This window comes from Onychomys torridus, chromosome 6 (genome assembly GCF_903995425.1).
Source record: "Onychomys torridus chromosome 6, mOncTor1.1, whole genome shotgun sequence".
In the NCBI taxonomy this organism is placed as follows: domain Eukaryota; kingdom Metazoa; phylum Chordata; class Mammalia; order Rodentia; family Cricetidae; genus Onychomys; species Onychomys torridus.
In genome coordinates this window covers 49129710-49157614 of record NC_050448.1, presented here as the reverse complement: position 1 = coordinate 49157614, position 27905 = coordinate 49129710, and positions in this window count along the sequence as shown.

The window sequence follows — 27905 nt, the reverse complement described above, 5'->3', positions numbered from 1 at the left end:
ATGCATTTTATTAGTTAACATTTAACTCAGTAGATTTTATAAAATTTTATTTAGGACATGAAAGATGGCCCAGTTCATGAAAAAAAAAAAAATGTTTGTTGTAGATGTAACCGGCTTGTTAAATAAGAAATACAGAACCAATTGCAGAGTTAAAAACCACGAGGTCAGAGCAAGAGCAGAAAACCTTACCCTTCACTGCTTCTGCTGTTCTTCCTCTCCACGAGAGAGCTGCCTCTGTGTGTCCTATCTTTTTCATAGATTTTCTGTTCTGTTTTCTCATTGGATGTAAACCCAGCCACATGACCTCCTTGTCACTGCCTGTTTGTACAGACCTCCAGGTCTTCTATGGTTGCTATTAAGATTAAAGGCATGTGTCTGCCATGCTGGCTGTGTCCTTGAACACACAGAGATCTACCTAGCTCTGCCTCCCAAGTGCTGGGATTAAAGGCATGCACCACTACTGCTCAGCTTCTGCTCTGGCTTGCTCTGACCTCAAGGCAACTTTATTAACATATAAATAAAATCACATTTCAATACAAATAAAATATCACTATAGTTTGTTCTGTCCTATCGTGTTTTTTTTTTAATCTTATTATTTTAGAAATCATTTTGCTCTGCATGTATGGGTGTTTTTCCTTGATATATGTCTCAATCTCAGGGCATGCCTAGTACCCAGGGAAGCTAGAACAGGGCATCTTATTCCTTGAAAGCAGATGGTTGTGAACCACCAGGGAACTGATGGGAATTGAACTTTGCTCCTCTAGAAAAAACAGCCAGTGTTGTTAACTACTGAGCCATCTCTCCAGGAGTATTTATAATTACTACTACTACTACTACTACTACTACTACTACTACTATTATTATTATTATTATTATTATTATTATTACTATTATTATTATTAATTATTTTAGATGACTGCTTTTTTTCTATGAGAAATACCAAGAAAAGATATGGATTTGTGAGGATAGGGTGTAGGAAGGATGCCGGAGGGGCTGGGGAAGGAAAACCATAATCAGAATGTATTCTATAAAAAATAATCTAATTTCACTTTTTACAAATGAAAGAATAAAGGAATTCTTTCTGCTCTTGCAGGGGACCTGAGTTTAGTCACACACTTGTTGGCTAACAACTGCTTTTATTTCCAGTTCCAAAGTATCTAATGCTCTTTGCTGGCTGCTTCCAAAACCCACATGCACTGTCTCTGCCCCCTATTACAGCCCACTGTGTAAATAAAATTAAATTAAAAGCAAAAACATAAAATATCAAATCAAAGTTTGGACTGACTTTGGCTTATGTTTACCCATAGAATGTTTATTGAAAAGCTATCTGTAGGATACTTAAAAAAGGATCTCTTGACTTGCTGTGGTGGCACACGCCTTAAATGCCAGTGCTCAGGAGGCAGAGACATATCTCTGTGAGTTTGAGGTAAGCCTGGTCTAGGTCTAGAGAGCAAGACCCAGGAAAGAAAAGAGAAGAATCTCTTTAACATGCTACTCTGAATATACTAGAATAAAATCTGAATATAGTTTTGATTAGAATTTTTCTGATCACTAGATATGATGTTGAAATTTTTTCATATGCTTATTAGCCGTTTGTACTTCAACTATCAAGATGAGATCTGCCTATTCATTGAATTATTTATTATGTCCTTTTGTTTGATTTTGGTTAATTAAATTTTAAAATTCTACATCTTGTCTCTCATGTGCAATATGTTCAATATAATATATAAATATAGGTAAATTAAACAAATTAAATTATAAATTTAAAATAGGAATAGGTAATTACAGAGAAGAGTGGTAGACATTTATCCATTTTTAAACAAGCATAAAGAATGATAATGAATATAAAAGAAAATAAATGAATCACTGACATGTTAATACCAGGAAAGAACATCTAAGAGCAGTTGTTTATCAGTGATTCAAATCAATATATTTAGGTATGACTTTTTTATGAGTAATTTAGCTTAATGTATAATTGAAACAAGATAACAGAATAAGTAGGATAAATTAAATTCAAGTGGACATTGAATATCCAGTAATAAGGAAGATTTTAAATCCTAGACAATAATTATTAAACTTACTTGTATAACAATTTGTAGACCAACTCATTAAAACAGACAGAGCATAAAAGTAGACATTAGAGGTAGAGTTGAAATTTTCTGCTTGGAGAAATATTAAAGAAATGTTTTGGGAGAAAGAATTAGGGCAACACATGATACCTGATATATATTAAAATTTGATGAATAGTGAATAAAATTTAAAAGAGAACAATATGAGAAATGAAGCTCAAAACTTTATCTTTTAACAGATATGTTTATTTAATGTCAGATTTAAAATAGATACTCAAACATAAGATATTTTAATCAATTAATTGATGCCTAATTTAATATATTCAAAGGAATGCATGTACAACTTTAGTGTTTATGAAGTTTCGAGTTTAATAAATGACACAAAAGTAATTCAATGTACATAACCACACAGAGATTTTGTTCTAGTGTTCCAAATCTTTTAGTTTCAGTTGCTATTAATGAAAATTTATGGAAGATCGTTGGGCATATTGCATGGTAATTAGGTAACACCATCCCTTACACTGAAGAAATTGTAAGTTAAATTTAGAAATATATTGAAAGAAATCATAATTAGGTATATAACTTCATTTACACTAAGTATAAGCATAAAAATTAGACTTAAAACTTAAATAATGAGGAAATTAAAATTAAAACTGAAGAATTGTGTCTATATAAACCTCCATGCTAAGGTACAATAACTCTGAATGTGTGTAAATGTCTTTATATATTTATCTATGAGATTCAACTAAATTATAGTAATGATTTTATGAATCATTGTTATTAAAGCCATGATATGATGGTATAACAACTAAACTAATAACTAAATAACAACTAAAAATGACATAATTTAAATGAAATATAGAAAAGATAAAATATCAGAAGTATAAGAATATTTATTGAGTAGTTATGCCCTTTCCAGAATATGGTAGGCATTTTTCATATTGTTTATTTGTCCACATATCTTATCAGATATTTTTATTCTTATTTCTTCCCTAAATAAATACTTGCTTGATGAGTGAAGTGAATGAATCAGGACTCTTGATTTTAGAAACTAGGAAACTGATATTTAAAGTAATCAATGAATATTCTAACAGTGTTCAAACTACAACAAATACTTAACCATCAACTGGAATATTATTGTAGCATCTTTTCTTATGCTGAAGTTTATTATAATCTAGGTACATTATCTTTGACCAAAAGGTGCTTTCCATTGTCATTTGTACATTGGAAAATATTTCACATTGACACTGCTAATGACAAGAGCCAAACCTCATTAGTGAAGCATAGGAGGCAAGCATGGTCTATTAACTAACAATCCAAACTTAATTTTCATTACAGCTTCCCAAGAGGGAGTGAAAACCTCTCTCATCATTTTCAGAGTAGGAATGAGTAGATCCTCCACTCCAGCATACAGATCTTTGTATCTTTGAACATCATTTGTCTTGGTCCCCCCTTTTTTTTTCTTCAGTGAAAACATTTCTGGTCTCCTCATATATACTCCATTTGTAATACAAAATTGTAAATAGGCTCAAAAGTATTGTTCTAGTTTTCTGACACTATATATAAACAATTATATTGTAGTAATAGTTTTAAGTTAACCTATTTTTCAGAGGAAATTTTGAGACAGAAGAAATTGTGAGACAGCAGTTATTACTTTAAAATTACTTACCCTAAGCTTTCTCTGTCCACTTTAGCACATATATTGTTGCTGACTTTGTTAAACTAATATTTTGGCATGTTTGTGAGATTTTTATGGGTATAGTTTCTGACATTCATAGGATACGCAATCAAATGCCTAACTTTGATCTGCCTCTTACCATCTTTCTGCCCCCTCTTCCATCACACTTCCAGAGCCATAGGGTTTATGGCAGATGTATTCCTCCTCATTTTGATTGGTTCTGCTTTTTCTTTAATAGACTATATCTGTTGCAAAGAGTAGTTTTCTTGATGAAGGATGAAGGCTGCACTTAATTGTGCTGAAAACATACACACGAGTAACGTTACATGGATTGTGAAAGTTATATTTAGACTTATGTATACATATATATGTATGTATATGTGCATATATGTGTATGTACATACATTTATGAACAATCAATGAAAAATGAAGGCATAAATTTGAAAGAGAGAAAAGAAGGGTATATGGGATGTTTTGGAAGAAGGAAAGCAAAGGAGAAATGATGTGATTATACTATAAACCTCAAAAATTAAAGGGAATATTTTTTTAAGTCTATCCTATTACCAAATTCTGCTTCAAGACATTTAGAGAATTCTTTTACAATTAATAACATTCACATTTTGAAAAATACATATTTCATTATGTCCATGCACTATCATGGTATTGTAATATTCCATCTTCTTCTAAAGTTGTATTAAATTATATGAAACTTTAAACTTTATACAGTAAGGAGGACAACTATAGGATTTAGTTCAAAATTAAAACACAATTATAGAATCACTCAAAAAAATAAATGAACTGATGGAAGTGGATGCAGAGATCCTCTGCCAGGCCCCAGGTGGAGCTCCAGGAGTCCAATTGTTGAGAAAGAGGAGGGACTGTAAGAGTGTGAATTGTTGAGACCAAGATTTGAAGAGCACAGGGACAAAGAGCCAAATGAATGGAAGCACATGAATTATGAGCCAGGTGGAGCCCCCAGCTGGAGCAGGCCCTCTGAATAAGTGAGACAATTGAATAGCTTGATCTGTTTGGGAGGCACCCAGGCAGTGGGACCCGGACCTGTCCCTAGTGCATGAGCTGGCTGTTTGGAACCTTGGGCTTACACAGGGACACTTTGCTCAGCCTGGAAGGAGGGGACTAGACCTGCCTGTACTGAATCCACCAGGTTTAAATGAATCCCCAGGGGAGTCTTGGCCCTGGAGGACATGGGAATGGAGGGGAGGGGCTGTGGCTGATGTGTAAAATTAAAACACAAATATAATAAATTTTTAAAAAGGAAAAAAAATTAAAAAATTTAAAAAAGAATAAGAAAAGGGAAATATTCACTTAAAAGTCTGACTCTTCCTGAGTTTGGCAGCAGCATCTCTGAAGGTCCATATCACAATAGAACAACTGGTATTATGGCAGAAGTATGTGTATGTATATCTCCTCTAGAGATTGTATAACAAAACCAAATACTGGAGATCCTTAGGGGCTAGATTTATTCTTTTTCCCCCATGGGAGCTTTCTCCAGACATTTTTTTAATTAAGAGATTTTCTATTCATTTTATATATCAACCATGATTCCCCTGTTCTCCATCTTCCTACCCTCCCAGCCTTCCTCCCCAGGCCTCCTCATTCCTACCTTCTCCAAGGCAAGGTCTCCCATGGGGAGTCAGCAGAGCCTGGTACATTCCGTTAAGAAAGGTCCAATCCCCCCCACGCTGCACCAAGGCTGTGCGAAGTGTCTCACCATAGGCATTAGGTTCCCTGTCCCACTGCCTGGGTGCCCCCAACCAGTTCAAGCTAAACAACTGTCTCACTTATACAGAGGGCCTAGTCCAGTACCATGAGGGCTCCTCAGCTATTGGTCCCCAGTTCATGTGTTTCTACTAGTTTGGCTAGTTGTCTCTGTACTTTTTCCAATCTTGGTCTCGATATCTCTTGCTCATAGAATCCCTCCTTTCTCTCATCAATTGGACTCCTGGAGCTTCACCTGGGGCTGGGCTGTGGATCTCTGCATCTGCTTCCATCAGTCACTGGATGAGGGTTCTGTCATGACAATTAGGGTATTCCACCATCTGATCACTAGAGTAGGTCAGCTCAGGCACCAAGCTAGTAAGGAGGACCCTAGGAAAGACAAAGAGATCGCCCAGCGACAGAGAAATGGATGAGATCTACATGAGCAAACTGGGGGGGGGGGGGTAATGGAGGGCAAGGGTTGGGGGAAAGAGAGCTTAGGGGAGTGGAAGGTCCAAGCTGGATCAGGAACAGAGTGGGAGAACAAGGAAAGAGATACCATGATAAATTAAGACACCGTGGGAATAGGAAGAAGCAGAGTGCTAGCAAAGTCCCCAGGAATCCACAAAGATGACTCCACGTTAGACTACTGGCTAGATTTATTCTTGAAGTAATGCTGAATTCTACCAGAGCCACACCAATCCATAACAGAGGTGGTTGCCTCAACAGCCAGTCATGAAGAGAGACCAGGGGCAGAGTTTCATACTGTCATTCCCTACAATATGAAAAGCTTTCCTAGGTTTTTAGGACTCTCAGCTCAGGACAGCAAGAGTTTATGGTTTCAACACTGAAAAGAATTTCAAGAATATACACCTTACTGAGGCAGTGCTGATTTCATAAGTAAATTTAAGTATAACATTAAGTGTGAGTATTAAGACTCAGGTACTCAGAAAGAAAAGTAAATTATATACAAGTAGGAGTGTGTGCCTCCTTGGGGAGAGCAGAGAAAAGAAGATGCCCTAAAGTGTAGGTGTTTCCTCCAAGACAAAAAACTGCATTTCTGGTGTTGGTACTTTTGGTGACCCTGAAGTTACATCTTAGATGGTTGTTGAGATAATTTGTTATTTTCCTGTTTAGGTAAAAGAAATTTGTTAAGTAGTTCTAGAGATGCTGTAGATGGACTTTTAATCTATAATAGAAATTACTAAGGTTGCCTAAGAATTCAGTTTTTATCTTTTCCAGTAAATGTGAAAACTGCTGAGGTTTCTAGAAAACTGCTTTTATGGTAGGAAATGGCTATGGCATTTGTGAATATTTTAACTGCTGGAAGTCTTGTTCCACTGCTAGTGAGGTACTGTCCCAGTTTTGTAGACAAAGGGTTTCTCTTTCTTCTGATACCCTCAAATTCCCATCCCTTTCTACACTGCATCATCACAACTTTCCTGTAGCCCTCTCTACAAAAAGGTTCTAATACCTCATCATGGCTTCTCCAAGGGTGAAATTTGTGGTATAGAGTCTTGGGGACATATACAAACCACAGTGGATACATGAAACATAATGCATTTACCATTTGAATGTCTATACTAGTAGATTGGAAAGGATGCCACCAGTCCATCTCATGTTCTAAGTCTTCCTTTGTTGTGTGGAACCTTTGTTGATGGATGAATGGAAACTGCAGGAAAAATTGCAAAATGGTCTTATTAATAAAAAATACAGAGCCAGATATTGGGGTTAAAACTGAGAGATCAGAGGAATAAGACAATCCACAGCCAATCTTTTTTTTTTTTCAAAGCTGAGGACTGAACCCAGGGTCTTGTACTTGCTAGGCAAGTGCTCTACTACTTTGCTAAATCCCAAACCCCAATTTAAGATAAAAAAAATGTAAGCTAATGGTTAGTCATTATAATCAAACTTGTAGTCTTATTAGGTTTGTTTTTATGGTCAAACAGAGATAGATTTTAGATGGACAGGTCTTCAAACACTTCAGAAATCTGCAGAATATGGCATTTAATTTGCTTCAGTAACTGATTTTTTTTTCCTTTTTTTTTCATAACAATGAGGCATGTCCTTGCAGCACCAATCTACTTCAGAGTAGATGGTGAGCACTGAAGAAACTCCATATGGAGTTTGCTTTCATTGTGGAAAAAGCAAGCCACTGGGCAAGAAAGTGTGTTCACAACAACTGCTGAGAATATACTGTCCAGAATGGACAAGTAGTACACAAAACAAGACTGCCGATCCTTGCTAAGACAAGGTAGGAAGGCTTTTAGAAAATCCTGCTTCATAGATGAGTCTGTCATATATACTAGGACTGTAGAAGATGCCCCAATATTGTAGAGAAACCTCGGGTGATTGTCCAGGCAGCTGGCTGTTTCTGTCACAACTCTCATTTTTTGGAAGTCACTGTTTGCAGTTCCTGTTTCACTAGGTAATATTATTTCCTTCTCAGGTATCTGAGGGAATTGAAGATTAGTTAGTTATAGTTTTCTTCATTAAGAAATACAGAAAAGACAGGGCTGGAGAGATGGCTGTTCTTCCAGAGGTCCTGAGTTCAATGCCCAGCACCCATATGGTGGCTCACAACCATCTATCTGGCTCCCTCTTCTGGCCTGCAGGGATACATGCAAACAGAACACTGTATACATAATAAATAAATAAATATTTAAATAAATAAATAAATAAAAAATAAAACCAACAAAAAGAAATGCAGAAAAGAAACCCAGTAAAAGGTGTAAACTGTATAAGTTTGAAAAGATAGTATTAGTAATGCAAATTAGGAAAGTAGGTAAATTAGATACAAGCCTTTGGATTCACAAAAAAAGATATATAATGGAATATTTTCTCTGAATTTGTCAAATGAAAATGGACTAGACATTGTTGATGTATTTATTGCTTGTATATATTGTATATAGTTATTGTGTTTATTGTATATAGTTTTTCTTATATTATTTATAATTTTTTATTTTTTATTTTAGACAAAAAAGGAGAAATGTGGTGATATATTGTGTCCCTGAATATATCGTGCACCCTAATAATTCTTTTCTGGAGATCACAGGAAAAATGCCAACCACTATAATAAACATTGAATTTAGGCAATGATAGCACATGCCTTATATCCTAACATTTGGGAGGCAGAGATCCATCCAGATGTTTGTGAGTTCAAGACAACATTGGAAAGAGAGCCAGGCATGATGGCACACACCTTTATCCCAGCACTAACCATACAGGTCTGGAGGTCTATACAGACAGACAGGAATTGGTGTAGCTTTGCATAGGCAGGAAGTGAGATGGTAGAACAGAAAAGCATACAGGCATGGGTATACAGGAAGTAGGTATCTTTGGAAGCTGAGGAGTTAGTTAGGTGAGGTTGGCTGTGGCTTGTCCTATTCCTCTGATCTCTCAATATATAGCTCAGTGGTTTTTTTTGTTTGTTTGTTTGTTTGTTTTGTTTTGTTTTATTAATAAGACCGTTTAGTAATTCATCTTACAGGAAACAAAAATATCCATAGATAACTTGAAATTTCCATGAAATTACATTAGAATTATTCAACACCATTTGAAATGCAGAAATAGATATATTTGTAAATACTACTCAAAAAGTAGCAGTTAGATAATTGCTTATATTTGGTTGCTATTTTTGATGATCCTCATATAATCTGATTAATTTTGTTTCAAGAAATTTAGAGTAAAGAAAAATGCATAAGTTAAGTGTATATTAATTACTTTGCTGAGATAAAAAGTTAGTTTGTGCCATTTTAATTTTTAAGGCATTTGTTTTACATCCTTTGTCCACAAAGTATCAGTTTCTAATAATGTTAGATCTGTACTTACTGTTATCCAAGCATTGTGAATAAGATATATAGTACAAATAATAAAATATACATAAGTATTTGTATGTATTTTCATAGTGTTATACATATCAATATAGAAGGTTTTACATTGAGACTTGATCATCAAAAGCAAAATGCTGGAGATATACGAACAAAGCAAGATAGATTTCTCAATACTACTATCTTTAATAGAAAGTTCTAGCTACTTTGGTAGGACAAAAATGCAAAAAGAATAGAAAGATGTACAATTTGAGAATAAATAATTATAATTGTTGTTATTCACAAAAGATAGCAATATATCTGTCAAATTCCCCATTCACCCACTAAATGAACAAAGGACCTAATAGGAAAGCATAATCAAGAAAGTTCATTGTTTATAGGTTTTCAATGAACAATGAATATCAAAATTAAAATAAGGTGTCTTTTTCCATGGCAGCAACACAGACACAAATAATTTAATATAGATAGCACTTGCAAGTGTAATAGTTATAAAAACAATATGTAAGATTCTGATAGTGTCTGTTAACATGTAAGAAAGCTAAATAACTATAAATTGTTGATTAATCTCACTGGGGTTTATAGACAAAAAATAATTCCCATAAAAATATCAGAAGGGTATTCTATAAATATAAAAAAAAATAGAAAACTTTTGGAAGCATATATAGAAAACGTGGTATAGATAAAACACAGGCCTTACATTGTTTAGCCCCTGTTTGGGAGGCATCCTGAAATTTAAGCATGTGGCTGAGTCTCCATGGAGGTTGATATACATGTTTATGGACCAGTACTTGGTCCCATATTTCAGATCTTTAAACAGCAATGCATTTCCGAGACAACCACTACCTAATGCAACAAGAAGCTCCCCTAAACAAAGTTAGGGTCAGGACCAATCAGTGACTATGAACAAGATATTCAAATGGCAATCTGAAAACACGACAATCTAGAGAAACAGCATTAGTAGTTTGTTCTTTGGGCCTATAACTGCACTTGCCTAAGACTTGTGATTTGCTTACACTACTGAACATGATTTCTTCCTGTTAGGGAGCCTTCAGATGCAAAGGATTGACTATTTAGTCTCATAAGTAGTTTTGTCACTATAGTACCAGAAGCCGCATCGTGTCAGACAGATTACTAGTGCATCAGAGTTCTATAAAATGATGGTTTCTTTTCTTTTCTTCCCCACCCTCCTAGCGGTTTGCATAGCAGCTTTCAGCCCTGTGAAATGGGCTACAGCGAGGACTCCCTGGAGAGTTCAAATTGACTTCACCATGTCCTGTAATCAAAATGTATGTTGGCATCTAAAATACAGTCTTACCATTTAATTATGGTGGGTAATAACAGCAATAGCCTGTATGGTTTTGATGTGTCTGCAGACTCTATGATCAATAAGTCATAAAGATAAAGCCTTTCATTGAGATTTTCATTTAATAACCCATACCCTCTGGGAGCAGCATTGTTCACTAATATAGAATACTTCTATACATCCTGATTTGCTAAAAATTATTTCTAAATTGGCTTCCAAACTACTGTGGTTTTATGAAATATTCTAATCCATCCTTAATTTTGGTTAACCTTCTCCCTCCCACCTTCCCCCACATGCCTGTCACAATGTTTACTTTTAGCTTTAGCTCCCAGTTGTCTTCCCCTGTTCTATCATGTCACATTTGACCTACATGGCTTTTAATATGGAGAGCTGTTTTGAAAACTCAAATGTAATAAAAGAGATACCTCAATTAAAAGTTTCCAAATATTTGACTACATTCTTCATCAAAGAATATAGAGAAAATGAAAACAGAATATATCAATGCTGTTTCCACTGAGGAGTTTCTAACCTAAGTTTTTCATTCCTATTACAAAAGATAAAATCTAAAACAATAGAAGAATAAATCCTGGTGTAACAAAAAAGAACAAGAGGAATAATCTTTCATTCAGCTCTGCTAAAATTCCAAAACAATTCAGCCATTTGGAGAGGTAATTCTAAAGTTCTTTATTCTGCTACTGTACTTTCACCATTAGAATCAATTATCTCACTCCCATGCTTGATGTTTTCCACTTTTCAGTATCATTATTGAATTTAAAAATTTATGCCCATACCCAAATCTGTATGTAAGATTTTCCAATGGCTTCTTTTCCTTGATCATAAAAAGCTGTATTCAGCAAAATGTCCCCCAAAGTGTGAAGTATGGAACCATACTGATATCTTCTTAAATATTATCAAAAAAATAAAATGGAAAGAATTGTTCTGCATTGATAAGTAAAACAATATAGTATAAATAGCTCACACACTGCATGACTCAACCTACCTGACCCTTTATAGTAAAACCACAATGATAATGTAAAGATAACTAGCTGATAAATATTACATTTTGTCTTTGGAATTATCTTCTGAGAAGACACTGATTCCATCAATCACAGATAAATTTTAAGTTAATTGTCTATTCTTTAAAGTTTTTGATATTATTTGGAACATGTGTTTACTAAAACCCATGAAATATATAGCAATGCATATGCCCTCATGAATTCAATTTTATAGATATTTTTTAAGAGATTGGAATTTCCAGGTTAGAATGAAAAGTTAACAAGAACTGTGTTCATTTAAATTTCCAAAAAGATATAAAAAGGTAGCTTTAAAAACAACATATGTGTTAAACATCTTACTAGGCTGATTGACTAGAACTTTGGAACTACAATGGTTGTAATGAGTAATGTTACGGGTCCAGAGCCAAATAATCCCAGCTCTCTGATTCCCTGATAATCATTACCATCACCTTCTGTATGTGGCCTAATATCTCTATGACTTCCTTCTGGAATGTACAGTTAGACCACTTTCTCCCACCAACTTAAAGGCTATTATTTCAGTCAGATAATATCTGAGGCCTATAAAGGCACTTTCTTCACTCTACTATAACCAGTATACTTGATGCTTTCACCAAGCATTTTCAAAAATGTATACTTATTTATGACTTACTGTGTTGTCCTACTTCATTAGCTTCATGAAACTGTCACTACCATGAGCATAGCATTTCTGGTAACCAGAGTCTGTGTTCGCTGGCTCATATTTGACTCCAGAAAAAAAAAAAGTCTTTTATTACTTTCAAGTTAGAGATGTATCTTTGCATCAACACAATACACATTTATTATATGTAAACATTTAAAATAACCACATAAAGTGGTGTAATAACAAATGTGATTAAGCTAACTTTTAAAATGTGTAGAATTCATTAAAATGGGGAAAAGAAACTGTGTGTTGTATATACACACTGTGAATTAAAAGTTGTTGACGTTCACAAATGTCTCCTGTAAAAGCACAGGATAAGATTTTGATAACAACATATGTATAAAATACTAGAACTGAACTATTTAAGTATAAGGGTGGTGGATGGGAGAGATCAGGGTTTTTATACCTAGAATAATAGATTTGATCACACTCAAAAGAAGTTATCATGGAGATAACAACATCAATTCATGCTTAACCAAATATAGATAGTGATATATATTAATTTATGCTTGTCAAAAGTTAGACACATACAACATGAATTCATATACATTACATATTATATATCACAATGTATTACAATGTAATATATACATACATACAAAATATATATGTATATTTGGTATATTAGTTACTTTCCCATTTCTGTGATAAAATATCATGATCTAAGGCTACTTATAGAACATTTATTTTGGTTTATAGTTACGGAAGTAGGTGTGTTCATAATGGCTAGGAAAGGATGGTGACAGAGGGAGGAGGCTGGAAGAGGTATCTCAACCACACACAGGAAGCAGAGAGAAGATCCAGAAGTTAGGGAAAGCTATTGTCTTGTCTATCTCAGGTTCCACCTGCAGGAGGCAGATGCTTACCTGCCTTTACATCCTTTGTGCTGCATTCTGAAGCAGGGGGTCAATGAGGAAACAAGGCTGAGCCAAAGTCTCTGCTTCCCAAGCCTTAATCAAGCACTCTTTTCTTCGGTGTTGGGGAAAACATCAATGTTCCTCTCTGTACTTGAATTGCCATCATGAACAAAATATGCAATTATGTCATAGAGGGGCTGGGGGGAAGGTGGGGGCGGGGATGGGAGGGAGGAGGATAGGGGAACCCATGTGTAAAATTAAAACACAAATATAATAAATAACAAAACAAACAAAAAATTTTCAACATATAATACCTTTTATTTTTCAGTTGTATTAGAATTTAGAATGTATAGATTCTTTACTTACTATTTATAGAAATCCCAGTATTTAGACAAATTGGCACATGTTATTTATAAAATAGATTCAATAGAGTTATGAGGATGGCTCATTTTTCTTGCAAACATGAGAGCTTGAGCTCTATTCCCAACAACCCGAGTAAAAACTCTTGGTCTTGTACCAAACACTTCTAATTCCATTGGTGGATGAGGCAGACACAGATGTATCTCTGGGAATTGTTGGTCAGCCTTTTCCAACCTACTTGATGAGTTCCAACCCTATGAGAGACCCTGTCTTAAAATACATGGACATCCTTTCTGAAGATGATATGTAAGGTTACCCTCTGGCATCCACCTGCATGTACTTTCATTAACACACACTCTCACACATATGTACCTGTATACACACAAATATGCATACAAACAAACATAAACACACATGCACAAACAGGCAGAAAAAATGATATTCAGAAGAAATTCACAACTAAAACCATATATTATATACAGCATCAGAGTTTGAAAACACATATTTGTGTGCCTTAAGGAGGCTATATAAATATTTATGTCAGGTTGAGTATAGAAATACACACAGTGGCGTTGATCAATAAAATATGTGTGAGTAGATAACTTGCACAAATGATTAATAACCCTTAATTTGGACATGTCAGAAAAACAAAATATTTGAAAATATGTCTGTATAGTGCTTTCAATACAAAACCTGTCCAGAAAATATCTTTGTTAACACTAGATATCAATTAGGCATATTTCTGTTTTTATTTCTGATTATTTTTACATGATAAGGCTACTATAATCACAAAATGAATGCTAGTTCAGTTCATTGATTTCATGAAAGAATAAATTGTTTATTATATTTAACTGAAAGTCTCCTGGTCAAACTCTCTGGGGATATGGCCCAGCTGATACAAGTTCAAATACCACAGTTACCTAAATCCTGAGCTGATTTCCCAGCACCCGTGGCTCACAACTATCTGTAATTCTAGTTCTGGAGAATCTTACATCTCTAACTCTCTAAGCTTCTGTACTCACATGCACACATCCATACACACAGAATTTCAAAAATAAGTCTATTTAAAGTAGAAAATACCCATGGCTAAATGTGTCTCTACACTTCACATGAATATATCCTCAATATTAATGTGGGCTAGATTACCACTGTAATATATATGTACAAGTATATGTGCTCATGAAATATTTTGAAAAATACATGAAAAATTTAAAAGGTTGGTACTATTGTATGTCTCAAATATAAAGGGCTGAATTATTTTTATTTAAAATATATCTATTTTAAGGTTTCATATAAATTGAAATATAATTTCCAAAAAGTATGTTATAAATATGTGAAAATATGTCAATAAATTATAAAGTCTCCAAATGTATATCACTTTATGCTAAAGTTCCATAAACCCAGTCAAAGGAGGTCAAATACTTTCTTCTGTTTTTGTCACAAGTCACCAATAGCTAAGCCATTTCTAAGAATATCTGACTTTATTCTGGCAAACCTGAACTATCAGAAGTTCATCATTTTCAATTTCATCATGTTTACTAGTCCTAAGTAGGCTTACTTTCTATCATTCAGCACTCAGAAGCTGTAGATTTCTCAGCACTTTATCTTCTCAGGCTTGTATTATCTAAAATTCAGATCCATCGTGAATGCCATGTCCTTTTTTTTTTTTCATATCATGAAAACCTGATGTTAAAAATGGATAGAAATAACTAATCTCTAAGAAAATCTTAAGAGTAAATAGTTTCGATTCAGTTTGAAATATAGCTAAATCTGATTAATTTCAACAAAATGGCAACAATATGCCTTAAAATTAGTCAAACAATTTTGTGCCTAAGGATTTAAAAGTAATCTTCCATGTTGTGTCCACATTTTGTTAAGTTTTGGATTCAAAATTTCATGGAATAATCTTTCATATGCTCTTATTTTTCTCCGAAAGGGAATTTTCTATATAATGTCAAGAAAATTTGATACTAGAGTACCATTAATTAAAATGAAGGAAGAAAGAATAAGAGCAAATTAACATAGTTTCTATTTCCTATGCTTCAAAAATAAGCAGACTCGAGAGCAGCATTTGCAGAAGCTCCTGTCTCTTTCACTTAAGGACATTCCTTCTTCCTGGTAAATATGAAACAATGAGGAGAGAAACATGACAAATGTCCCACACCTTGTCCCATATTTTACCAGTGTTGTAAGTGGATATTTTCCTTTCCTACCTCTTATTGGAGGTGAATGCTATACAATTCTAAATCAATACATTATTGCTCTGTGGCACCAAGCACCATCCTAAATCAATCCCCTGAAGACTTTCTCCTCACAATTGTTTCTCCTCCTTCGTCTCTAAGTCAAATTTTCTCTTTTACCTGAATCATTCTCATTTCTGATCAAGCATACCTTAGTTTCTTCTACTTAAAAAAACCATCTCAATCACATATTTCTTATAAGTTAATATTGGATTTTCATATAAATTGCTGTTCCTTTTTATATTCATTAATGTATGGTTTTCATTTGAATTGCACTGAAAAAATATTGCCGATATATTTAATTTCAGTAAAATTATTGAAATTCATGCTTAGTTCTGATTTCAGTTGTAAGTATGCTGTAGCAATTCATGACTTCTGTACAGCATCTAGTCATTGCTGATTTTTAAGATGACTTAAATTCAAATATAAATTGATTTTCTGCTCATAACTCTTTCCAAATATTTGTAAAAATTAGATCGACATATTTGATTTGATTTGATGTATATGAGTCTTTTGTCTGGATATATATCTGTGCATCATGTGCTTGCCTGATTTGTCTAGAGGTCAGAAAAGGTTATCAGATGCCTTGGGACTGGATTACAGTTGGTTATGAGACTGCCTTGTGGTACTGGTAATCAAATCTTGGTCCTCTGGAACAGCAATGGTACTCTTAACTGCTGAGCCATCTCTCAGGCTTCAAATCTGCATATTTTAATTATGTAACTTGCTTTGTGTTTCTAATTTTCAGAAATGTCATTGATATTTTCCTAATGCTTTGAATATCTCTCTTTCTCATATTTAGTCTTTTCCAAATCAGTGGAGTCTCTTTTCATAAAGACCTTTGGATAGTGATTACATTTATGTTCTATGTCTTTTTCATCCTTTTTTTCCAGCTATAGATCCAAATGGAACCATCTTCTTTGTACGGTTTGACATACAGTAATCTCTCAGCGTTAAAAAATAATTTATGTATATTAACATTCTTTGTAAAATATCACTAGTCACATTTGGTTACTAAATATTTATGGTAAAGTGAAGGACATTATTCCATATTGTAATACATAAGCAATAGCATACTTGATTTGAAGGTATTTTAAGCACAAGGCATAGACTACTTACTGTGCAATGGTGTTAATACCTGGGAAGTTAGCATCTCTGTAATTTAAGGCATAAATACAGTTCTAGTAATCAAATTATCTTGAACACTTACAAAAAGTTAAGCTAAGAATGTCTATTATTTCATAATCCAAAGAAATCTGTCTTTGAAATGGTAGCTAGAGTAAAGCTGCATTCAGCTCACATTTACAGTGCACTCACTTATCTACATACTCATACGTAGTAGTCTACCTATATTTTCCATATACTAATTCACCTTTCCACATTACTTCTCTATATGTAAAAGTTTTTGAGACAATTCAGGCAGATTGAAACTTCAATGCCTTTTATGTATTGGCTCACTCACAATAATTCAGGGAAAACTGGAGAACTGAACTTGGGAAGAAGCCAGAAATTAGGAGGCTTTTGCATCACAGTTAAATCACACAGAGCTGGCTAGGCAAGGTACTTCTGCTATGGCTTCATTTGGACCGCTGAGCTTGATGAATATTCTTTGAGATATTTATCTGTATGATTTTCCATGGAAAACGTGCAAGACTGATATATAGTCTCTGATTTTATGATTGGGAAAAATGACATAATTATGATCCCATCATGGTTTCCAGGGATAGGTACAGAAAGAACACAAGGAGTGTTAATTTTCAATTAATCCTTCAATTAGATTAAGGATTCTATGAGAGAGATGTCATAAAGTACAGTGACAGTGATTGAAGTTGTCATCAAACAGACAATAAAATAGAAAAACAAATAGAGTAAAGTGGTCAAAATGGTGTAGAAAAAAAATCCCTGTAACCATCTTAGCCCTTGAGAATATGGTTAAACTACTTAATGTAATTCAATATTCAACTTCATTGTATACCACGGAAAATGGAACCCAGTTTGTGGTTTAAAATTTTATTTTTCTACAGCAAAACGGGCCTTAAGAAATTCAGTGAACTAAATTACACAAGTAGCCATAGAATATTATGGAGATGTCTGCAACATTTAATTCTTTCAAACAGATCTTGCAAATTTAAATACACATAATGAGTAAATCAATTAAAAAACATCAGAATGAATGCCATTTTACTTCCACTGAGTGTCTGGGTTTGTTATGTTAATAAGAACTGCAATGCTGTAACACTGATATGGCATTACAATATTGACAACATAGGATGTTTGGTAAAAATATGACAATGGAGGTCAACCAACACAGATACTGCAAATGTCTAAATTTACAGTAAAACTGACTCATAGAATTTTGTTAGCAAGTATCCATATTTTCATGCATATATATCAACATGTGTTCATTTAGAATTGCTGTTTAAAACATTACATTATCTAACAAGAAAAATATTCCATCAACCATTCCATTTTCTAATGTGTTTCTTTGTTCTCATTATGTCTTAGAAAATGTCAATGTCTCTCATCTGCTAACTTTTTGAAGTGTCCATTCTCTTGTCTTATTAGTGCATACTTTTCTGACAGACATTCATTATATCAATAATGCTTTATATGACCTGAAATATTCTTCATTTTATTTTTAAATATGTCTATGCTCTATATAAATCTTAGTGTATCAAAACTTATTGACATATATTTAGGGTTTTTAATTACTCTCACATTTAACATATTAAAGATTCCCATGTAACTTTTATAATGTGATTAGAGAATCGCAAATATTATCACACCATTGAACATTTAGATGTGTTTGAATTTTCTATCATCCTAAACTAAAATCTAATGATCAATAAAAAAAAATTAACTACCAGAATTAATCAGACTATTAACAGACAGGTTTCTCTGTGTAGTTTTGGTGCATCTGTAGACTAGGGTGGCCTCAAACTCACAAAGATCCACCTGGCTCTGCATCCCGAAAGCTGGGATTAAAGGTATGTGCCACGACTACCTGGCTATATTCTTATTTTACATAGTTTCAATGAAGTATTGATATAGTGTTTATATCAATCAAGTGTTGATATAGTGACACACGCCTTTAATCCCAGGGAATGAGGGCAGAAAGAGAAAGATTATATAAGGTTTAAAGACCAGAAACTAGAAGCATTTGGCTGGTTCAGCACTTGGCTAGTTAAGCATTCAGGCTTTGGAGCAGCACAGTTCAGCTGAGATTCGTTATGAATGAGGACTCAGACGCTTGAAGTCTGAAACACAAGACCAGCTGAGGAACTGGCGAGGTGAGGAAACTGTGGCTTTTTCTGCTTCTCTGATCTTCCAGCATTCACCCCAATAACTGGCCTGTAATAAGACTTTTAAGATTCATGCTACAGTAGATAGTATTGTGTTTATAAAAATCGTGCTTAATTAATAATAATAAGAAAAATTTCCATCATAATTTGTTTATTCATAATTACTTAATATCTTGGTAGTTTAAATATATATGTTCTGTATACCTATGTATAAAGATGTATATATGTATTTTTGGGGGGCTCATATAATATTAGCCAACTTAGTAACCAAGAATAGTTACTCTTTACATTTGTAGTGTAATTAATCTACTAGTGAACAAAGTGATAGAATCTTGTTCTCTTTTTTTCTATTTCTAAGGCAATTTCTTAGTATTATGTCATATTCTGCATTGTGTAACCATCATTTTAATAATATAATGATTCTTCACATAAAATATAATCACTTTTTATCATTAGTTTCACAATTTTTGTTGACAAAACATTGTAATTATATAGGGGAATATATCTGATAGTTTGTAGGCTTTTATGTTACAGAATATTTCCATGTAAAAAATGAAAAATCTGGTGTATTCAGTACAGGCAGGTCCAGTCCCCTCCTTCCAGGCTGAGCAAAGTGTCCCTGCATAAGCCCCAGGTTCCAAATAGCCAGCTCTTGCACTAAGGGCAGGTCTGGGTCCCACTGCCTGGAGGGGAGGGGTTGGGGGTAAGGTGGGGGTGGAGTCAGGAGGGTGGAAGACAGGGGAACCCATGGCTGATATGTAAAATTAAAACACAAATATCAGTATGAAAAATTAAATATATTTTTGAAAAATGATTAAAAAATGAAAAATCTAAGTAAATTAAAAAAGACAAAAGTGAAAAATAATTAAAACAATGAATAAAATCCAAATTATTCTTTGCTGATCAAATTACCATTTGACTTTTTCTTTTTCTTAGTTTTAAATATGGTCTTAATTGAAACAGTACTATATCATGTTCCACCTTCATTTCCCTTCCTCCATGCTCTCACAAGTACCCTGACTCCAACCCATCCTAATGGATAATCAATAAGGGACCTGATCCCTGGAAGAGGCCAATTCTCCTGCTCCCAGCAGTCATTAGTTGTCAATTTGACTTTTTCTTAATTTCATATTATGAATATATTTCCAAACCTAGCTTCTTTTCCCTTTAGACATTAAGTTTGAAACATGTTTCCACCTTTTCCATTTCATTTCACTACTCTTAGTCTCCATAGACAATTTGTATTAAATTTTTCCTAGTGATGACATCACTACTGATGGTCCCAGATTTCCCTTCACACAGTTACTACCCACATATTGCATGTATCTGTATTTGCTAATTTTTGTCATCAGCACTGGCTTCTTTGTTAGATTGTGATGCATAGACAGGTTTTCTTTTATAGAGTCTATGCAATCACTTCCTAGGATAAAATAATAATAGCTGAACACCTGGAAAATGCAGAGATTCTCCAGACAAATAGGGAAACACACTACCTCACAGATTCTTTCAGGGGCATGCTCAGGATGCACTGAACTGGGTGAAATATATACATGGTAATTTTGCGCAATTACTACAAACAAGGTTGGATTACTTTGAGATGAAGTCCTGGAGAAAATCATTCTTGAAGGAATAGGAATAAAATGATACATTGACAAAAGTGTTAAACTCTGGGGACTCACACAGTTCTTACATTGACAAGATAATAAAACATTAATAAAGGTCACTTCATAGCATTAATTAAAAAGTATTCATATTAAGTAGTACATAATATGCTTAGTTTTTGTTTTATGTAATGAAAGACACAGTCATTCAGTATAAGTATCTATAGACCTTAACTAAACATTAAGTGTGAGAAATTAAAAAAAAGTTGAGAAGTACTTCTGAATGGATACAGTCAGTGATATAAGCACACATTTAGTCAAGACTATAGAGTATGATTTTCAATTCTTTTTTTTCTTTTTTGAATTATATTTGTGTTTTAATTTTACACATCAGCCATGAGTTCCCCTGTCCTCCCTCCTCCCACCCCTGCCCCCAACTTCCCCCCATCCCTTCCCCTCTATTCCCATATCCTCCAGGGCCAAGACTCCCCTGGGGATTCATTTAAACCTGGTAGATTCAGTACAGGCAGGTCCAGTCCCCTCCTCCCAGGCTGAGCAAAGTGTCCCTGTGTAAGCCCAAGGTTCCAAACAGCCAGCTCATGCACTAACGACAGGTCCTGGTTCCACAGCCTGGATGCCTCCCAAACAGTTCAAGCTATTCAATTGTCTCCCTTACCCAGAGGGCCTGATCCAGCTGGGGGCTCCACAGCCTTTGGTTCATAATTCATGTGCTTCCATTCTTTTACTGCTTCTTCAGTAGGATCCTAGTGAAATAATAGAAAATCTCATGGGAGAAGAAAACCACAAGTACATTATAATTTGAAAAGTAGTTTAAAACAACATTAAAAAATCACTGCTGTGGGATGTCTTTCTGTATGCTGTGATTGGCATATGGCAGGGCAGGATGGAGCCAGGTGAGAAAAATAAAATCAAGAAATATAGTGAGAGAAGAAAGGAGAGTAAGGGGAGACTCCAAACCACCATCCAAGGAGCAACATGTAATGGGATGTAGGTAAAGCCATGGAACACATGGGATACATAGATTAATAGTTATGGGCTGAGTTAAGTTGTAAGAGCTATCTAGTAAGAAGTGTGAGCCATAGGCCATATAATTTGCAATTAATAGTAAGCCTCTGAGTGATTATTTTGTCAGCAGCTGCAGGATGGGGTGGATGGTGTGGTAGTGCAATGTAGACTGGAGAAACAGAACATCAGGGCCAGGTGGGACTTACAAAACTTACAGCTACAAAACACAAACAGCATCGGAGTTTAAAACAAAGACATGGGAGGAAAATAAAGTTCAGGAATCCATACAACAAACAACATACATATCCCAAGACCCAATATCTGTCATGTTATGTTCAGTTTTTAATAAATAAACAGATCATGATTGAAGCCACCAAACAGTCATCAGAATAAGATTTAGAGTTGACATGAACTTTAGAGTAATGACACAGGACACTTAAATAACACTGATCAATGTGCTAAGAACATTCTTGGGAAGTGTGAAGTGTTTCAAATAATTGGTGTGTGATATAAACATAGGAAGGAAACAAGATGAAATTATCAAATATCTGTACTTTAAAGAAAATGTCTTTGTTTTTTCATTAATGAAGTGGACAGAGCAGTGAAAATAAATCAAACAGCATGGATACTCATGTATCCTGGCACTCAAACAAAAACAGGATGACAAAAGACCATAGAACCAAATGACCACATGCCATAGAGATGACATATTGTGTAATAGGAATGATAGAATGAGAAAAAAAAATGAAACTTAATACATGTTTAAGTTAGAAGCAATAAGAACTTCTATAACTAATGAATGATCTCCTTCTTTAATTGGGAAAGTTTTCTTCTATGACCTTGTTAAATATATTTTCTGTGCCTTTGAGTTGGTATTCTTCTTCTTCCTCTATCCCTATTATTCGTGGTTTGGTCTTTTCATGGTGTCCCAAATTTCTTGGACATTTTGGGTCATGACTTTGTTGGTTTTAGTGTTTCTTTGACTGATGAATCTATTTAAAAAAGAAAGAAAGAAAAAGAAAAAGAAAGAAAAGTTTAAAGACATGCTGAGGCCAAAGGAGCTTCAGATGACATGAGCAAATGTAATGTGGGTTTGCATCTTGTTAGACAGTGTGTGGTTGACATTCCTGGAAGGCCTGGTTTTTTTGTTTGTTTGTTTTTTTCCTGAAGGGAAACAGAGTAGGTGGAGTGTGGGGAGAGGAGTGAGGCTGAGGGGAAGGGGAACTCTGTTCATGCTTAGTTTGTGTTGCATGACAGAATAATAAATAAAAATAAAGTAATAATGCTAGTAAGGAAAATTATGTAGAGAATTCACAGAAACAGTCAATTTCCATTTTTTTAATTGAAATGTGTTAAGAGAAAGAAATATTCTGTCTTTTACATGCCTGGCCCAATGTAAAAACTGCATATCTTCCTTTGGTGAGATATATATATGCAGATGGAGGCAAATCCTTTCTTCTATTGTTTAATGTATTCTGTTCTAAAAGCATGCTGAAAGTGATAAACATCTGGCCTTGTAGAAAAGAATTTCACTCAGATGATAGAAGCAACAAATTAACTCACATAAGACCATCCTCTGAAGTACATTTTTCCTCTCAAATGTTACTGTCTTTTTACTAAAAATTTCTATAATTTTTTCCTTTCTTTCATATTTTAAAATATATTGCAAATCATGCAGGTTATCATGTGCATGTATGTTTTTACATAGTATGTGGAAAATACTATTTTCTTTAGTAGTAACATTGTCTTTATTTTCAATAATTTAGTGTTATTGTCATTTCCATCTCAGGAGGATGTGAGCACAACTTTTAGCACCACACCTGCATCTCCTGTAAAATTGGGAAGCCAAAAGAAGTACAATGTAGCTGTAAGGGCAGTGAGATCATGTTCTCCATTTCCACTTCTGTATATACCAAGTACAAAAACCCCAAGTGAACATGGGGTACCATATCAAGGCATGGAATGATGGCACTAGAATGAATAGAAGTACTGAGATTATATTAAGGAATTTTTCCCTTTTGAAACTATCACAAATGAAAATTAAAAAGAAATACTTGAAAATTCTATGCAGCTATCTAAATTATTCTTTAACATGGCTTTCTATTTACTATTTCAGAATAAATCTGGTATAATACCAATATAAATAAAATCGTCCATAGAGCATAAGTAACTGAAAAGAAAGGAAAGACATAGTCAATTTTGGTTGTGTAATATGTATTTCTTTCTATTATCTTCACTCATATAGGTTAAATAGTATTATTCACTGTATTAATTTTAAGTATAGCAGTCATATTATATGTCACAAGTGATTGTAATTTTCAACACAGAGAATAAAAATTATAAACATCAGATCCAGGTTATTATAAGTAACAACCTTATATGACCAAGGAGTTTCTTCCATAAATGTTAATAGCGATTCGTTTCTCTAGGACTGCTGCTCTACCTACTACTTAGCCTCTTCTATGTAAGATGACAAGATTAGCCCTGACTACCTACTTTGGACATTATAATATTGAATGGATGCTTACTTATGTGTCCCTCAGGAACTAACTGTAATGCTCAAATAGCAAAGAGTGACTATAAATGAGTATTCCTGAAAGTAAAGTACTCTAGTAGACTGATTAATTAAAATGCCACTTACTGGAGCCCCCAGCTCCCATCCAGACCAGAGGTGAGTGCCTGGGGTCATACCCAGAGAGGCCTGCCCCTAGGTCCCATCCCTGGGCACCAGCCCAATTTAGCCCCAGGTTCTGGCCATGGGGCAGGTCCCAGCGGCAAGGTTCCCCTTCTCCTAGACCCCTGGCAGACCCTGCAAACTACAGGACCTGCACCCACACCCATCCCCTGGAGACCTGCACCACTTCCTGAGTATTGGAGACCAGCCTCCTGTCCTTGCTCCCCCTCCACTCCCATCCAGTGCAGAGCTCCCATCTATACCTGAGACCCTGCAATCTACAGGCCCTATCCCCGAGCCCCTCCCCCCAAGACTGCCTGAGACTTAGAAACCAGCACTGAACTCCCATCTGGGACAGAGGTTTCCTGAAATGTCAAATCTGTCAACTCTGTCTGTACCAAGAGCACTGATAAGAACAAGAACAAATCCACAAGGAGATGGGAAGATGTCAAGGCAGAAGTACACACAACAAAATAAAGAGCAATACAGTATCATCAGAACCTCCTATAACTGCAAGACCTGAACATCACAAAATGGAAGAAGCAGAAGAAAGCAACCTTAAGAACAACATCATGAAGATGCTAAAGGCCTTTAAAGAAGAAACCAAAAAAGAAATGGAGGAAAAGACAAACAAAAAAGTTGAGGAAATCAATAAATAAAGAACATGAAAAGTCAAATAATAAATGGGAAGAACACTATAAAAAACTAGAGGAAAGGGCAAATAAAACAGAAGAAAACAATATATCCCTGAAAGAAAACCATGAAAAAGCAATGATACTGATGAGGGAAACAGTCCTAGACCTGAGAAGGGAAATAGAAAAAAAAATGAAGAACACACAAACAGAGGGAATACTGGAAATAGAAAATCTGAGTAAAAGACAGAAATTCAGATGCAAGTATAACCAGGAGAATGCAAGAGATGTAAGAGTGGATCTCTGGCATTGAAAGTACAGTAGAAGAAATAGATTCATCAGTCAAAGAAAACACTAAAGCCAACAAAGTCAAGACCCAAAATGCCCAGGAAATTAGGGACACCATGAAAAGACCAGAACTATGAATAATAGGGATAGAGGAAGGAAAAGAATAACAACTCAAAGACACAGAAAATATATTCAACAAGATCATAGAAGAAAACTTTCCCAACTTAAAGAAGGAAATGCCTATGAAGATACAAGAAGCCTCTAGAACACCAAACAGACCAGATTCCCCCCAAAAAAGTTCCCTTGTCACATAATAATTAAACAACTAAATGTACAGAATATAGAAAGAATATGAAGGGCAGCAAAGGAAAGAGGACAAAGATTTATAAAGGCAAACCCATCAGAATAACACCCGATTTCTCAATGGAGACATTGAAAGCCAGAGGACCTGGACAGATGTAATGCAGACACTAAGAGACCATGGATGCCAACCTAGACTAATATAACCAGCAAAATTTCAATCATGCTAGATGGAGTGAACAAGACATTCCAAGACAAAGCCAGATTTAAACAATACCTATCAACAAACCCAGCCCTACAAAAACACTAGAAGGAAAATTCCAAACTAAGGAAGTCAGACACACCCTCGAAAACACAGGCAACAGATAACACCACAGCAGTAAACCTCAAAGAAGAGAAGTACACACATACTACCACCAAAAGAAATAACAGAAATGAACAATCATTGGTTATTAATATCCTTTAATATCAATGGACTTAATTCACCTAATAAAAGACACACGCTAATAGAATGGATATGAAAGGAGGACCCATCTTTCTACTGCATACAAGTAACACACCTCAAATTCAAAGATAGACACTACCTAAGAATAAAAGGCTGGGAAAAGACTTTCCAATCAAATGGTCTTAAGAAGCAAGTGGGTGTAGCCATCTTAAATCCAGCAAAATAGACTTCAAATTAAATCAATCAAAAGAGATCAAGAAGGACATTACATACTCATCAAAGTAAAGATCCACCAAGATGAAGTTTCAATTCTGAACATTTATGCCCCAAACACAAGGGTACCCACATATGTAAAAGAAACATTACTGCTGTGGATATCGCTCTATGTAAATAAAGTTCTGATTGGCCAGTGGCCAGGCAGGAAATATAGGCGGGACAAGAGAGTAGAGAATTCTGGGATGTAGAAGGCTAGGGAGAGACACCGCCAGCCACCGCCATGAGAAGCAACATGTAAAGACACTGGTAAGCCACACGCCATGTGGCAAAGTATAGACTAACAGAAATGGGTTAATTTAAGATAGAAAAGGTAGATAACAAGCAGCCTGCCAAGGCCATACAATTTATAAGCAATATAAGTTTCTGTGTAATTTCTTGGTTGGGTCTGAGTGACTGTGGGACTGGCGGGTAAGAGAGATTTGTCCTGACTGTGGGCCAGGCAGGAAAACTCTATCTACAAATGGCGCCCAACGTGTTGGCAAGAGTTTCCACCTAAAACCTGACAAAAAAGATTCTAAAACAGAGCTAAAAACAGCTTCCTAGTTGTCTCTCTCAAGTTAGCGGCAGCCCGCCAGTTTGAGCTACTGTGGCGGGTTCCTGGCGGGTTCCTGGTGTGTGTCTGACCTGCAGTGAGGCGGGAATGAGGAGTCTACAAGCAGCACTTTACTCTACTGTGTGCTGGATTTAGCCTTTTCTAGTTAAAAAAAAAAAAAAAAAAAAAAAAAAAAAAGATTTCTGGGCTATGCGCTGCTTTGATAGAACTGCTTCTGATAGTTGATGGTACACATGGCTCCAGACCCAGAGCTGGCTGTAAACTGTACCACCGCCATCTTGGGAAGCTGAGGTGAGCAGAGCCAGCAGCCACAGCGGCATTTCAGTCTTACAAAGATGGATATTACACAGAGAATCTGGTTTGTCTTGTCTTTGGGATTTTTAACTGCAATAAAAGATTTGACCGTAAAAGCTGTTGAGTTAAACAAATATGTAAATTTTAAAGGTACCTTGACTTCAAAATTTGAATATAAGGATATGTTGCTTTGGAAAAGAGTCTCTGCTTTTGTTTCCACAGAAAGCCAGAGGCTATGGATTTGTTCCACATTAAGATACATCAGGCTTCATCAGCCAAGACCACCTGAAAGGTCTCCGATGATACCATGGCCCAGATGATCCAACATCCAGAATGGTTTCAAGACAACTGGCTCAGAGGTTCACCCTAATGGACTACTCCATAATCCTAAAATTTTCTTTGTATCCCCATAAGATACAGCGCCCTCCTCCAGCAGGAAGTAGTAAGAGAAACTACGCCCACATTCCCAAAATTATCAAGCTGGCTTTGGAGATGGAATTGGCTCACTCCTTCTCTAAACCCAGACATACTGCTAAAAGAAAAGGTTAAGAGATTCTTGTGTCCCAAATCAGAAGAGCCCTCTGGTGTGGGACAGAGAAAAAACAATATTTTTCTTTAAAGCAGGTTGATTATAAATGAGATCTCTTTCTAAAGAAGAAAGGGGGATATGATATAGATATAATAGGATGAAAGGGTAGATTAGGGAACTTACTTCTAAAGAGCAACAACTTGTTTAAAATGTTTTACATTGGTTTAGATTTTA